We start from the raw sequence: 14,010 nt of genomic DNA on the forward strand, positions 1-14,010 counted from the left end.
GGCCACATATTGTACACAGATAACTATTATACCAGTCCCTTGCTAACGAAATTCTTGCTTGATAATAAGACTGGAGTGTGTGGAACAGTAAAGCCAAAACGAAAGGAAATGCCTGTGTTTGATACTGCTATGCAAGTTGGGGATTGCGAGGTAAGAAAAAGTGGTGCAATGCTTTCAGTGCGGTGGAAAGACAGACGTGAAGTGAACATGTTGACCACCATTCACCCTGGTACAATGGTAGACAGTGGCAAGGTGAACAGAACAACAAAGCAAATAATATATAAGCCAGATTGTGTGATGGACTACAACATCAACATGCGTTTAGTTGATAAATGTGACATGATGGTGGGTGCTGTAGAGTGTGTACGTAAAACAGTGAAGTGGACAAAGAAAATGATTTTTCACCTTATTGACGTAACAATGCTGAACAGTTACAATATGTTTCTTGTGAAGACAGGTAGAAAACCATATTTCCGTTCGTTCAGTTTTCAAGTTGTGAAACAGTTGCTAGGTAAATTTGGCAAGGACACACCTAGCATACAAAGACCCATTCGAGACCCAATACTGAACCATGCTCCTGCACCCAGGCTCGCTTACAGGGAGGCCTTTCTGACACATCAAATCAAGAAATTGCCACCAACTGGAGCTCGTGCAGCAGGCCAGCGTCGGTGTGTTGTGTGTTCCAGTACCAAATTGAGGCCACAGAAACGTAAATTGGTGTTGACATGGTGCGAAGCGTGTGCCGTCCCTCTGCGCCATATCGACTGTTTTACACAGTACTGTATCACAGTCTCCTGGAGTACTAAATGTGTAATTCTTTGGTAAATAAATGTACATATCAAGTTTATTTTTGTGTTTATATTGAAAAAAACCCAAATACATTGAATATTTCCTGTAAATTATACCATTTTGGTGGGCATACTTGTGACACTAATATGTGAGCGCCTAGTGAGTTTATACCATTTTTATTATAATACAACGTCTATTGCTAATAATTGGAACAATACTAGCGAAAAAAATTTGTAAAATGACCCAAGAATACTGTAAATAATTCCGCGAAAATAAATTCGCGGCAACTCGGGCCGCGTGAGCGGCCGTGAGTGACAGCTGGCTGACGCAGCACCCTTGAGCGCTCACGTTCTGTGACGTCATCGGCCAACTTCTCGGCTCAATTGTGTCATTGGTATGTATAATAGAATTTTTTTATTATTTTTCCCGTGCTCAGGAGACTCAAATTAACATGTTTAGAAGACGAAAAAAAAATTTTGAATTTTTTTTTTTTCTTGCGCACAGGGGTGTAAATGTCCATATGACCCCTGAGCAGTGTAAGGGTTAAAGACGAAGGTAACGGGAATTGAATGTTATATCTGTAAGACTAGATTCCATTCGGCTTGTACAGGAGTGAGTAACACTATGGCACTGAGAGCTGGTCACTTGTTCTGGGTGTGTAAAAATGACCTGCCAGCTTGGAATATCCTAAAAAACCTTCTAGATAACATGACGCATGATCGGAAAACATCATTCATTGGAAGCCTACCAGCCATCCAGAAGGAGTGGGAAAGGAACAACAACAATTCTAATATACAAGGGGCGGAGGCTATAGTCAGGGATGAAACTGAGGCTGAAACTCAGGAAGTTGTAAACTCTGACTCAGTAGGCCAGGATGTAGATGACAGTAAACTAGAAAGTGTACCAGACAGCACTGACAGCTCGATAGGTACAGACACTACAACGGTTCCCGATAGAGCAATTCAGAACAGAAGGACAGACTTATGCAAATTTTATGCAAAGGGCATATGCAGACATAGATATGCTGGTAATAAGAAAGGATTAGAATGCAGTTACCAACATCCCAAAAAATGTTTAATTATGCTTAGGAAAGGTGAGTGTCGATTTGGATCAATATGTAGGTTTTTCCATCCTGACATGTGCCAAACCTCACTGGAGGACAGAAAATGCTATGACCTCAGCTGGCCACACTTTCACGTGAAAGGCACGGAACGCTACATAAAGAGTGGCAAGCACGATAATGAATTTGGAGGAAACTCTATAAATTTTTTATACCAGACTGGCAGAGAATTCAAAAGGAGCAGCATGGAGAATGTATGGAATTGGATGCCAGATCCACTTGCATTCCAGAATTACAGATACAATTACCCACCGAAAGGAAACTACAACTACGACAGACAACTGCCCTACAGCAATCAGTACTGGTCAGAACAAACTCATTATGTCCACGAATAATGGGCTTGCCGAAAAAGTCTCCCATTCAAACTATCACTAATAGAGTAACCTCATTCATCTTTGCCAACATACAAGGACTGAAAACAAGAACAAACAACAAAGTACAGTTCATAAATGGCCTCCTCACGGAGTCAAATGCAGTATTTGGAGCTTTCACAGAAACCCATGCAGGGGAATTGTTGGACAGTGAGATCTGGATTCCAGGATATAACCTATACAGGTGTGATAGGAAAATTAGGTCACATGGAGGAGTGGGTCTGTATATTAGGGAAGACCTTGTATGCTCGGAGCTCCTAAACGTTACAAATGAGGTGGTAGAGGTACTAGGATTGAAAATAGAGAAAATAAATTTAGTGATTATTCTAATATACAAACCACCAGATGCAACGGCTGAGGAATTCACAGAACAGATAAGCAAAATAGAGAATAGCCTTGATAATTTGGAGAACCCGATACCTGATATTATCTTCCTAGGTGACTTCAACTTGCCTAGTCTCAGGTGGAGAACAGCAAACAATAATATTATACCAGGAAATCTATCAGGACCTAACCAACCACAGATTAGAGAACTACTTAGATTCTGTGACAAATTTTCACTCAATCAGCAGATATCGGAGCCAACGAAAAATGAAAATTTTCTAGATCTGGTCTTTACGAACAATGAAGACATTATCAGAGACATTACGATATCAGATACCACATACTCAGATCACAAGTTCATTGAAGTGCAAACGACCATCAATACTCAGAATAGACCTAAAACGTTGATAAAGCGAGAGGGGCTATTCAGTAAATTCAATTTTAATAATAAAAGGATAGACTGGGAGATAATAAACAGGGAACTTACAAACATTCCATGGGGAACTGTTCTAAGTAATACAAGTCCTACAGAAGGAATAGAAAAACTGACTTCAGAAGCGTATCAAGTCTGTCTGAAACATGTTCCTTTGAGGAAAGCCAGAAAGAGATCTAACGTAGAAAGAGAACTCAGACGACACCATAAACGCAGGAAAAAATAACGGAACTGCTTATGCAGACACGAATTTCCCGTCAAAGAAGGAATAATTTAAATAGGGAGATTGAAGAAATCGAGCGGAAACTGAAACACTCATATGAAACTGAAGAAAGGCAGTTAGAACAGAAAGCAATTCAGGAAATAAAGAAAAATCCAAAATATTTCTTCTCATATGCGAAATCAAAACCAAAAACCACTGCCAGTATTAGACCTATTCGTACAAGTGAAGGTTCATACACGGAGGACAACAAAGAAATTAGTGAAATCCTAAAAAAGCAGTATGAGGACATGTTTAGCACTCCAATAAACAACATGAAGGTGGAAGATTCAGACAATTTCTTTATGCGGGATATTCAAACCCCTGTAAATATAACTGATATAAACACGAGCGCACTAAATTTTGAAAGAGAAATTGAAAACATGCCCATGCACTCGGCCCCAGGTCCAGACTCATGGAATTCAATATTTATAAAGAAATGCAAAGTGCCGGTAGCACAGGCACTCAGTATAGTGTGGAGGAAGAGCTTGGACACGAGGGAGATACCAGATGCACTTAAAGTAGCAGACATAGCCCCTCTACACAAGGGAGGGAGCAAAGCATTGGCAAAGAATTATAGACCAGTTGCACTAACATCGCACATCATAAAAGTATTTGAGAGAGTGATTAGGAGTCAGGTCACCAATTTCATGGAGACCAATGACCTTCACAACCCAGGCCAACATGGGTTTCAAGCGGGAAGATCGTGCCTCTCACAGCTACTTGAGCACTACGACAAAGTCACTGAGGTATTAGAAGACAATCAGAATGCTGATGTGATATACACGGACTTCGCAAAGGCTTTCGATAAATGTGACCATGGCGTGATAGCACACAAAATAAAGTCAATGGGAATAACCGGTAAAGTAGGACGCTGGATACTCAGTTTTCTGTCAAACAGGACTCAGCGAGTAACGGTCAACCATATAAAATCTAGTCCAAGTGCAGTTAAAAGCTCTGGACCTCAGGGTACAGTCCTTGCACTGCTGCTTTTCCTTATTCTCATATCAGAAGTGGAACCTCTATTAACGAGTGGCTCTATTAACGAGTTTTTCCAGTAACGAGCAAGCCACTCGCAGCAAATTTGTCTCTATTGACGAGCTCGCCTCTATTAACGAGTGAAACCACATGGCGCTTCCTAGCGTCTCGCGGGTTCTCGCAAATTCTCGGACGCCTCCGACGCCAGTGTTGTTGTTGTATCTCTCACGACAAGCATCCCTCTGGATTTATTTGAGCTTTTCTTTGGGTTTTTAGTGGTTTTGCGACTACAATTTGTAACACACAATGTCTCCAAAGAAGCTGCTTGCTAAAGATAGTGTTGTCAAGAGGAAGAAAGACTCAATTACTGTGGATTTAAAGAAGGAAATTATATCAAAGCATGAGTGTGGTGTCTGTGTGATTGATCTCACAAGGAAGTATGGCAGGTCCTCATCAACAATTTACACCATTAGTAAGGGAATGAGGAGGTAAGGGAGGATGCTGCCTCTTCCACTGAGATCAGGAAAGTGTTTGGAATGTTTGAAAAGGTGAACGCATTCTTGGAAAAGCTGCTCTGATAAAGCAGTGACAACCCGGTGTGTGAAAATGTTTAATTAATTTATCACTTTGTGATAACACTTTCATAAAGTGTTATCACTTTCGCAGGTATATGTCGCTTGAACGTAACACACTTTTTTTCTCTTGAATGCACCCAAACACCGCGCTCAAGCGTCATTTGAGCAAATATTTCTATAAAATCCAATTCTTATCCTACCGACTTGGGGATTGTATACATGTTTGCCATGAAATTTCCGTTTTCTTTAATAACCACATTGCCTATTTGAGAAAACGGCATTGTATTGTACCTTCGTGGTAAGACTATTACATTGTTGACACAACGAGTGTAATCAACGTAGTTTTTTATTTGGTGCTGGTCTAACGCATCCTTGTGTGACATTTGAAATGAAATTTGGGTGAAATTCCCAAGAAGAGAGAGTCCGCCTGACTCAGAGGTGGATTCTCCTTCCACACCATAACCCCTCTCCTTCTTCCCACCTCTCCATCGTCTCCCTCAAGCCAGCAACTACTCCTCATAAGGTAAAGTAAATATTAAAACACTACAACAAAACATTTATATTTACATGTGCAGTATTATATTTACATAAAAAAAAGACATACAAGTATGGATGTTTTTGGGAGTGGAACGGATTAAATTTATTTCCTTTATTTTAAATGGGGAAATTTGTTTCCAAAGACGAGTTTTCCAGGTAACGAGCTCGGTGCCAGAACGGATTAAACTCGTTAATAGAGGTTCCACTGTATAGACAAAAATACAAGTCACAGCTTCGTACCATCCTTTGCAGATGACACAAAAATCGGTATGAAAATTACCTCGGCTGAAGACATTGAAAAACTTCAAGCTGATATTAATAAAGTTTTCGACTGGGCATCAGAAAATAACATGATGTTTAACAGTGATAAATTCCAGGTACTCACGTACGGTAAAAATGAGGACCTTAAACATAATACAGAGTACAAAACACAATCAAATGTACCCATAGTAGGAAAACAGCATGTAAAGGATTTGGGAATAATAATGTCTGACGACCTAACGTTTAAGGAGCATAACCAAGCAAATATTGCAACAGCCAGAAAAATGATAGGATGGATTACGAGAACTTTCAAATCCAGGGATCCCATCACAATGGTTGTACTCTTCAAGGCACTTGTGTTGTCCCGTCTTGAGTACTGCTCAGTACTCAGTATGCTCGCTGGGAGGGTGTTGAAGAACTATGGACCTCTGATGTTTATACAGTGTTCTCTGATTGTGCCTATGACACTTGTTCTATTCTGTATTTTCTTCCATATTGTTCACTCCAGTACGTTGTTATTTTACTGTGTAGATTTGGTACTTTGCCCTCCAATAACTTCCATGTGTATATTATTTCATATCTCTCTCGTCTTCTTTCTAGTCAGTACATTTGGAGGGATTTGAGACAATCACAATAATTTAGGTGCTTTATCGCGTCTATTCGTGCCGTATATGTTCTCTGTATTCCCTCTATTTCAGCAATCTCTCCTGCTCTGAAGGGGGAAGTGAGTACTGAGCAGTACTCAAGACAGGACAACACAAGTGACTTGAAGAGTACAACCATTGTGATGGGATCCTTGGATTTGAAAGTTCTCATAATCCATCCGATCATTTTTCTGGCTGATGCAATATTTGCTGGTTATGCTCCCTAAATGTTAGGTCATCAGACATCATTATTCCCAAATCCTTTACATGCTGTTTTCCTACTATGGGCACATTTGATTGTTTTGTACCCTGTATTATGTTTAAGGTCCTCATTTTTACCATACCCGAGTACCTGGAATTTATCACTGTTAAATATCATGTTATTTTCTGTTGCCCAGTCAAAAACATTATTAATATCAGCTTGAAGTTTTTCAATGTCTTCAGCCGAGGTAATTTTCATACTGATTTTTGTGTCATCTGCAAAGGATGATACGAAGCTGTTACTTGTATTTCTATCTATATCTGATATGAGAATTAAGGAAAAGCAGCGGTGCAAGGACTGTACCCTGAGATACAGAAATTTTAACTGTGCTTGGACTCTATTTTATATGGTTGACTGTTACTCACTGAGTCCTGTTTGACAGAAAACTGAGTATCCAGCATCCTACTTTACTGGTTATTCCCATTGACTTCATTTTGTGTGCTATCACTCCATGGTCACATTTATCGAAAGTCTTAGCAAAGTCCGTGTATATCACATCAGCATTCTGTTTTTCTTCTAATGCCTCAGTGACATTGTCGTAGTGATCAAGTAGCTGTGGGAGGCATGATCTTCCCGCTCGAAATGTATGTTGGCCTAATCACTCACTCGAATAGTTTTATTATGTGCGACATTAGTGCAACTGGTCTATAATTCTTTGCCAATGCTTTGCTCTGTCCCTTGTGTAGAGGGGCTATGTCTGCTACTTTAAGTGCATCTGGTATCTCCCCCATGTCCAAGTTCTTTCTTCACACTATACTGAGTGCCTGTGCTACCGGCACTTTGCATTTCTTTATAAATATTGAATTCCATGAATCTGGACCCGGGGCCAAGTGCATGGGCATGTTTTCAATTTCTCTTTCAAAGTCTAGTATGCTCGTGTTGATCAGTTATATTTACAGGGGTTTGGATATCCTGCATAAAGAAATTGTCTGGATCTTCCACTTTCATGTTGTTTATTGGAGTGCTAAACATATCCTCGTACTGCTTTTCTGGGGGGAGCCCCGTCGACTCCCCGGAGCTATCCAGGCTGAATGGATATGTATGACTTTCTGGCATCAGTCATATTGCTGGAGTTCTTGCCTACCAGAGACCATGAGCCAGAACCTTGCCCCCTCAGAGAGGCACAAGGCGCAATGGCCAATAGAAACCCCCTTGTGGTTGGGAGCATTCTATGTCTGCCATCGACTGGGATAGGCACCCAGAAAGGTAGGCACCCCAAAACAAACCCCTATTCTGGTGAAAATATTGCTACCAAAAGCCGACCGAGTGGACAAAACTCCCCAAACAAAATTACAAAACTAGCATGACGGCGTCATGTGCCCCAGACCCTCAACGCCGGTGATCCAACTGGCAGTTCTTGGCTGATGGAATTACTGGCCAGTCGAGTGCCTCTGGCTCCGGTTTTTGTTTCAGTTCTGTGCCATGTGGTGTGTACTCTCTCTACCGGTGGGGTGTGGGCCAGGAGGAAGATTCCACGGTACTCGGGCTGCATGCACCTAGGGCTATCTTCATTAGGTGCCATGTAAGTACTGCCCTTGGGGCTTGGGGCCACCTTCCACAAGTCACCTTGGGTTCTACCTCCGCTGTGTCCTTTACTGCTCGGTACTGGGCCGCCCTTGGAGTCGGCTGAGGTTCTGTTGCCCTGGTTTGTCTCTGGGTAGGCGGTAGTTTTCGTCACTGGTAGGGGCGCGGGGTACCGCACAGCTAGTTTTCACCAATGACAGCAGCCGGCTCTGTTCCGTCTGTGGACGTTGTCTTCTTGCGGGGTTTTTCTTTTATTTTTGCCTGGTGGGGGGTCTGCCTTTATGGTCCCCCATTACTGTTCTTAGTGTTTTTCTTTCAATTTCTTCTGTTGGTGGTACTCCCCGCTTGGCCCCCATGAGTGGACATGTCCCGGGGGTTCAGCTTTTAGCAGTTTGTTTGGTAGACTTGGGCGCCAGTTCGCGGTACCCTGCCTGGGGTTCCCTTAACATGTACCAACGGCTTAGGGACCCTGGGAAACCCCAAGGGGGCTCTGTGGTCCTATAGGTGTGTCCCCGGAGTCCCTCTAGCGTCCTGCGAGTTTGACGGTTGCTCTGTCCCCTTGTCTCAGGGTGACACTCACCAGTTGTGCCTCCACCATGCTGCCTGTTGGGTCATTGTTTCTTGTGACCCGGCGTCGTACGACGGGTGTTGTAGGTACGTGCTCTCTTTCACCCAGGCCACTGGTCATGATAATCGGGTGCAGACAGCTGCGGCGTTGCTTGCTAGGTGTAGGTTGCTTCAATGCTTTTGGTTGTTTACAGCCTCGGATGCCCCGAGGCTGCCCCGTTTTGGTTGTTGGGGTCCGGACTTGAGGGTGGGGGTCGCTTCGGCTCTGGCTCCTTCCGCTCCTTGTCCTTCCCCTTCTGTTCTACACACTTCTTCCCTTGCTTCCTGCTGCAAACCATAGGTGGGTTTCGGGGTTGGGGCGGGGTCTGGTTGGGTTGAGACCCGGGCGGTCTCGGGGGTTTGCCACTTCCGGGGTGGCGGCGGAGGCATTCAAGTCAGTTCCTCCAGCCGGTCTGTATGGGTCTGACCAGTGGGCTCCCTTCCTTAGTGTTTGCACGGCTGCCCCGGCATTTCCTAGTCTAGCTGGGGCTTTGAGGGTGCGGCTCGGCCCCGGGTCATGCCGTCGAGGTTCCCGGGGTTGGGGAGGAGGTAGCCTGGGGGGCCTCGGCCCCGTTTGCCCCACTTGGGTCTTTGTACCCCTGGTGAGGTTCTCTCAGTTCCGCAGAGTGGGGTTGTTCCTCCCCTCTCTGTGTTCCTGTTGTTTTCGGGTATTCCCCTCCCTGGGTTCGGTTCCGTGTTCCTCCGGGGTTCGTCGTTCTCATCGTTCCTGGGGGTGTGTTTCGCCCCTTTCCTTCCCTTTTTTGCTCTTCCGTCACAATACTGTTCCCTTCGTATCGTTGTTCCTACGTGTCCCTTGATCAAGGGTGCTTGTCGTGGTTCTCGTTGGTTCGCGAGTCTCTTCATACCTTCCAATATTATTGGAACATCGGTTGATTTTTTATGTGGTTTTCCTCTGGTCTTTTGTCTGCCTCGTTGGTTACCTTCCATCCTCTGTTTTCTTTCGCTTTGTTTTCGCCTTGTTTTGTTTTCGCGTCGTCTCTACTTCCAGTTTCCGCATTCTTCGTCTTCATTACGCACGCCTTCCTGGTGTTTGTACGATGTGTCTGTACATTGTGTCTGTACGATATGTGTGTCCGCCTGGTGTACAAGCCACACCACCCGGTGAACGGGTGGTGCGTTTTGTATCTCGTGCACTGGGGCCGGGTTGTGCGTTTTGTTTACGGGCGGTATGCTCGTGTGTTCGCGTCGTTTCTCGCATTTTCTACGGCTTCTTGCTCGCTTTCTCTCTCCAGACGTAGCCCTCTGGATGCTGAGGGTGTTATGGATTTATATCTGGGGGCGTCGCTTCGTTCTTCCTTTGCTTCCAGGTGTGGGTTAGCTCGGTGTGGCGCCGCCTCCTCCCCCTCTGTCCTGCTCAGCCTTCTGTGGGGCGTGTGCCTCTGGACGTGTTTCTCCTTAGACTTCCGCATTTTATTCCGGTAACGGGACATATCATGCCTACTGCCTCTAGTATGCATGGCTTTCAGGCGCACCATTCGCGCTGCTCCTGGTATGTTACTTGCCTCGCTTGTGTTGTGGCACGGTCGTGTGTCTGCTCTGCAAGTGGGATTGTCATGTCTGGCGCCTATGTCAGCCAGGTGTGCTGGTTCTCGCTTTTTGGTGGTTCGCTTGCCTAGTTGTGCTTGCGGGGGTTGAGCTCTGGCTCTTGGGCCCCGCCTCTCCTGTCAGTTGACGGTTGTGTAGTTTCCTGAGCCTCCTGGGTTCTGTCTTCTCTACGTTTGCTCCTGTGGGTGGAGTTTGCCTCCATCACATAGCTTCCTAGTGCTTTCCGCTTCCTTTTCCCTCTGACATTGATTGGGTTCTTTTTCGTGTCTGTGGCTCCTTTGGGTGCTAGGCTTCCTCCTGTGTCCACTTATGCATACGAACATACGGACATAGGAACAGAGGAACTGCAGAGGGCCTCTTGGCCCGTACGAGGCTGCTCCTAATTCTTCCCATCCATTCCCACTCCTATGCATGTTCCGGGACCATCGTCTGGGATCGTGTCCTGTCACCTCGTATTGGGTGGGGCTGGCGGGGCCGCTCCTGCTTGCGTTCGGTCTCGCGGTTCCTTCTGCTCTGTTTCGCTTGCTGTCCTGGGCGCTGTTTCCCCTCTGGCCTGCTCTTGAGTTCTGGTGCCGTCCTGGTCATTGGCCTGGGTGGTCTTTTTCTTCTCGTTTTGGTGACAGCATGTTAGTTCTTGGTGGTAGTAAAGAGCAGTACCACCACCTCTTTGAATTTGACAACAGTTGTGAATTGCTGAGTAGTTAGGCATGTTAAAGAGTTTAGTATCCTCTTTTAACCACGTTTCAGTAAGTATAATAAAAGAGAATTTGTTGTCGATAGTTTCCATCAAGGCACTAAAATCATCGAAGTGTTTACCTAGAGATCTAACGTTCAAGTTGATTACAGAGATATTGTGATTATGTGTTAATACATTGTTTACATCATGTGCTGTAAAATATCTGCAATTTTGATCATTAAAGTGATGATTGTCATAGATAGTGGATAAGAGGTTTAGTTCTGGGTCTATACTTGTCTGCATTAAAAGGCTGGTTGTAGGAAAACAAGGCAAGAATGGCAATTACAAAATAGAATTTTGATATAAAAGGGGGAAAAAAAATATATAAACAAGACAAGTTCCGGCAATGTCCACGGTTGCCGGAACAACCGTGGACATTTTCAAGAGGAAACTAGATTTATTCCTCCAAGGAGTGCCGGACCAACCGGGCTGTGGTGGGTATGTGGGCCTGTGGGCCGCTCCAAGCAACAGCCTGGTGGACCAAACTCTCACAAGTCGAGCCTGGCCTCGGGCCGGGTTTGGGGAGTAGAAGAACTCCCAGAACCCCATCAACCAGGTATCAACCAGGTAACCAGGTAAGACTATACAAAACAAACACAAAATGAACAAAAAAGAAAAATGAGGTAGACTCTTAGTACAGCTCCTTGGACAGCATCCTGGACAGGCCTACAAATCTGTGATGGTTTGTGGTATCGCAGCTATACTGAACCAAGGTGGTATGGCTCTGTCACACAAATACAAAAAAAAAAAAAATGCCGCTTTGACCCTTACAGTAACAGTAACCCTTTAACTGCGCAACACGCCTGCAGGCCCATGCTTCGGGTGCGCAATGCACCTCCGGGTGTTTTTATTTTTCACGTTCCATTCAAAACTCATGCCGCTACATGGGGCTTCCTCATGGCTCTTGTAAACAGACGCTATCTTCAAAAAAAATCATGGTCCACATTGCCGGGTGTCAGAGCCTCAGTAGTGAGCGAGCAACCAAGGCTGGTGCTCGCAGCATGGGCGCACAGCTCTGCTGTTCAGCGTGTGACCACAGCATCGCCTAATAATGTCAATATACTGTAACCCCGCGATTATCCGGGATTCAAACATCCGGAAAACGCCCTTATATGGCCAAAATCGCGATCGGATAAAGTTATTACAATATCCGGCCAAAATAGCCACAGGGACCGGATTAAAGTAGGTTTAGTCAGATAAAATGTTGGGGCCCGGTTAATTTTCTGCAGAAATTACACTATCCGGTCAGTCGCCCGGATAATCGTGCCTTTGTCCTTATATGAAAACATGAGGCGGGCCATACGGTATTAATCCCGTCTGCCCGAGACTCGAGGCGCATGGTGTAGGTGGGGGTGGGGTGGGTGTATGGTGTCGGGAGAGAGGGGAGCATTGGGAGGGACCACCTGGGGGGATGGGGAGTACCCTATACACTACAGTACAGTAATTACTATCAATTTTAGAACAATTCATCATAGCTAAAATCAAAAGAATTACTAGTAATTATGTAATAAAAAAATCCATACAAGTTTCCTAAAAACAATTTGCACAGGCTGAAGTTTCCTTCAAAAATATATTTTTTTTTTTCCTCCTGGCGGCCTACGTAACGTGCCTCCTCCCTGCCCCGACTGGACCCGTCCAGGCCTGGTCAAGACATGTGCTCTCTAACCTCGTGTTACACCACAGTGCCGCGCCATTAGTGAAATATTTTTTTAAATAACTTTTTTATTTTCATAGTAACTTTGAACATTTTTGGCCAAGACCATGTCTGGTAGCAGCATGAATCGTTCTGGAGGTGGTAAGAGGAAGAAGGTTGTCCTAACACTTAAGGACAAGCTACGTGTTATACAACTTTGTGAACATGGCCGGTCGACCTCAAGTGTTGCCAAGGAATTTAATATAGGCACTAGTACTGTTTCTGATATAAGGAAACAAAAATAGAAACTTATGCAATTCATTTCAACCTGTGAAAGTGAAGGAGGTTGTGGTAGAAAAACTATGAAAACTACGACGCATGTGCAGTTGGATGAGGCTGTGTACAAGTGGTTTGCTCAGCACCGCACAGCTGGCGTGACAATTTGCGGCCCAGAAATACAAAATGCTGCAAGCAGATTTGCTGAAAGCCTTGGAATAAAGAATTTCGAAGCGAGTGAAGGGTGGGTTGCAAGGTTCAAGGGTAGGCACAATATTGTGAAGAGGAAAATTGTCGGTGAAAAACTGAGTGCAGATGAAAGCAGTGTAGAACCATTTAAACATAAATTACGAGAATATATTGTGGCAAATAATATATATTCGTATCAAATTTATAATGCAGATGAAACTGGGTTGTATTGGAGGAGTTTACCAGAAAAAACTAGCAATGAGGAGTGAGGGTTGTGTGCCAGGACGTAAGGTTTGCAAGGACAGGCTCTCAGCCATGATGTGTGCGAATGCCGACGGCACAGACAGAATCACGTGTGCAATTGTTGGCAAATCTAAGAAACCAAGAGCCTTGCAACATTGCATGGACAGACTGCCAGTGAAATATTATAACTCAAAAAATGCATGGTTTACACAAGAGATCTTTCTTTCCTGGTTTCATGACGTGTTCTGCAGGGAAGTTCGTGCCTATCAAATTAAGAAACTCAAAACAAGGCCAAGCGAAGTTCGGGCATTACTGTTGCTTGATAATGCGCCTGCCCACCCCAGAATTGACACGTTAACCTCACATGATGGCAAGATAACGTGTATGGCACTTCCTCCTAACACAACCTCTCTCATTCAGCCTATGGATCAGGGAGTTATCTGTGCTACGAAGAGGTTGTACACCAAAAAAATGCTAAACGAAGTTTTGGTGGTTTTTGCCTCTTCCGGAAGATATTGAACCCAGTGTGGATAACAGGGCTAAAAAAAAACTTCAGAATTTGAAGAACTATACAATCAAGGAAGCCATCTATAACTGGGCCAAGGTGTGGAGTGAATTAAAGGAATCGACTTTGAAAAATTCCTGGAAAAAACTCCTCACGTCTACGGTCAGAAATGAGGAGGA

At 44.4% G+C, this 14,010-nt stretch overlaps 1 protein-coding gene across 1 annotated transcript in view; it reads left to right on the forward strand.

Moving 5' to 3' along the window:
* LOC123764810 (DNA-dependent protein kinase catalytic subunit) overlaps positions 1 to 14,010 on the forward strand; it is a 746,996-nt gene that overhangs the window by 517,967 nt on the left and 215,019 nt on the right. The window lies entirely within an intron of this gene.

Source organism: Procambarus clarkii, chromosome 48 (genome assembly GCF_040958095.1).
Source record: "Procambarus clarkii isolate CNS0578487 chromosome 48, FALCON_Pclarkii_2.0, whole genome shotgun sequence".
Taxonomy (NCBI): Eukaryota; Metazoa; Arthropoda; class Malacostraca; order Decapoda; family Cambaridae; genus Procambarus; species Procambarus clarkii.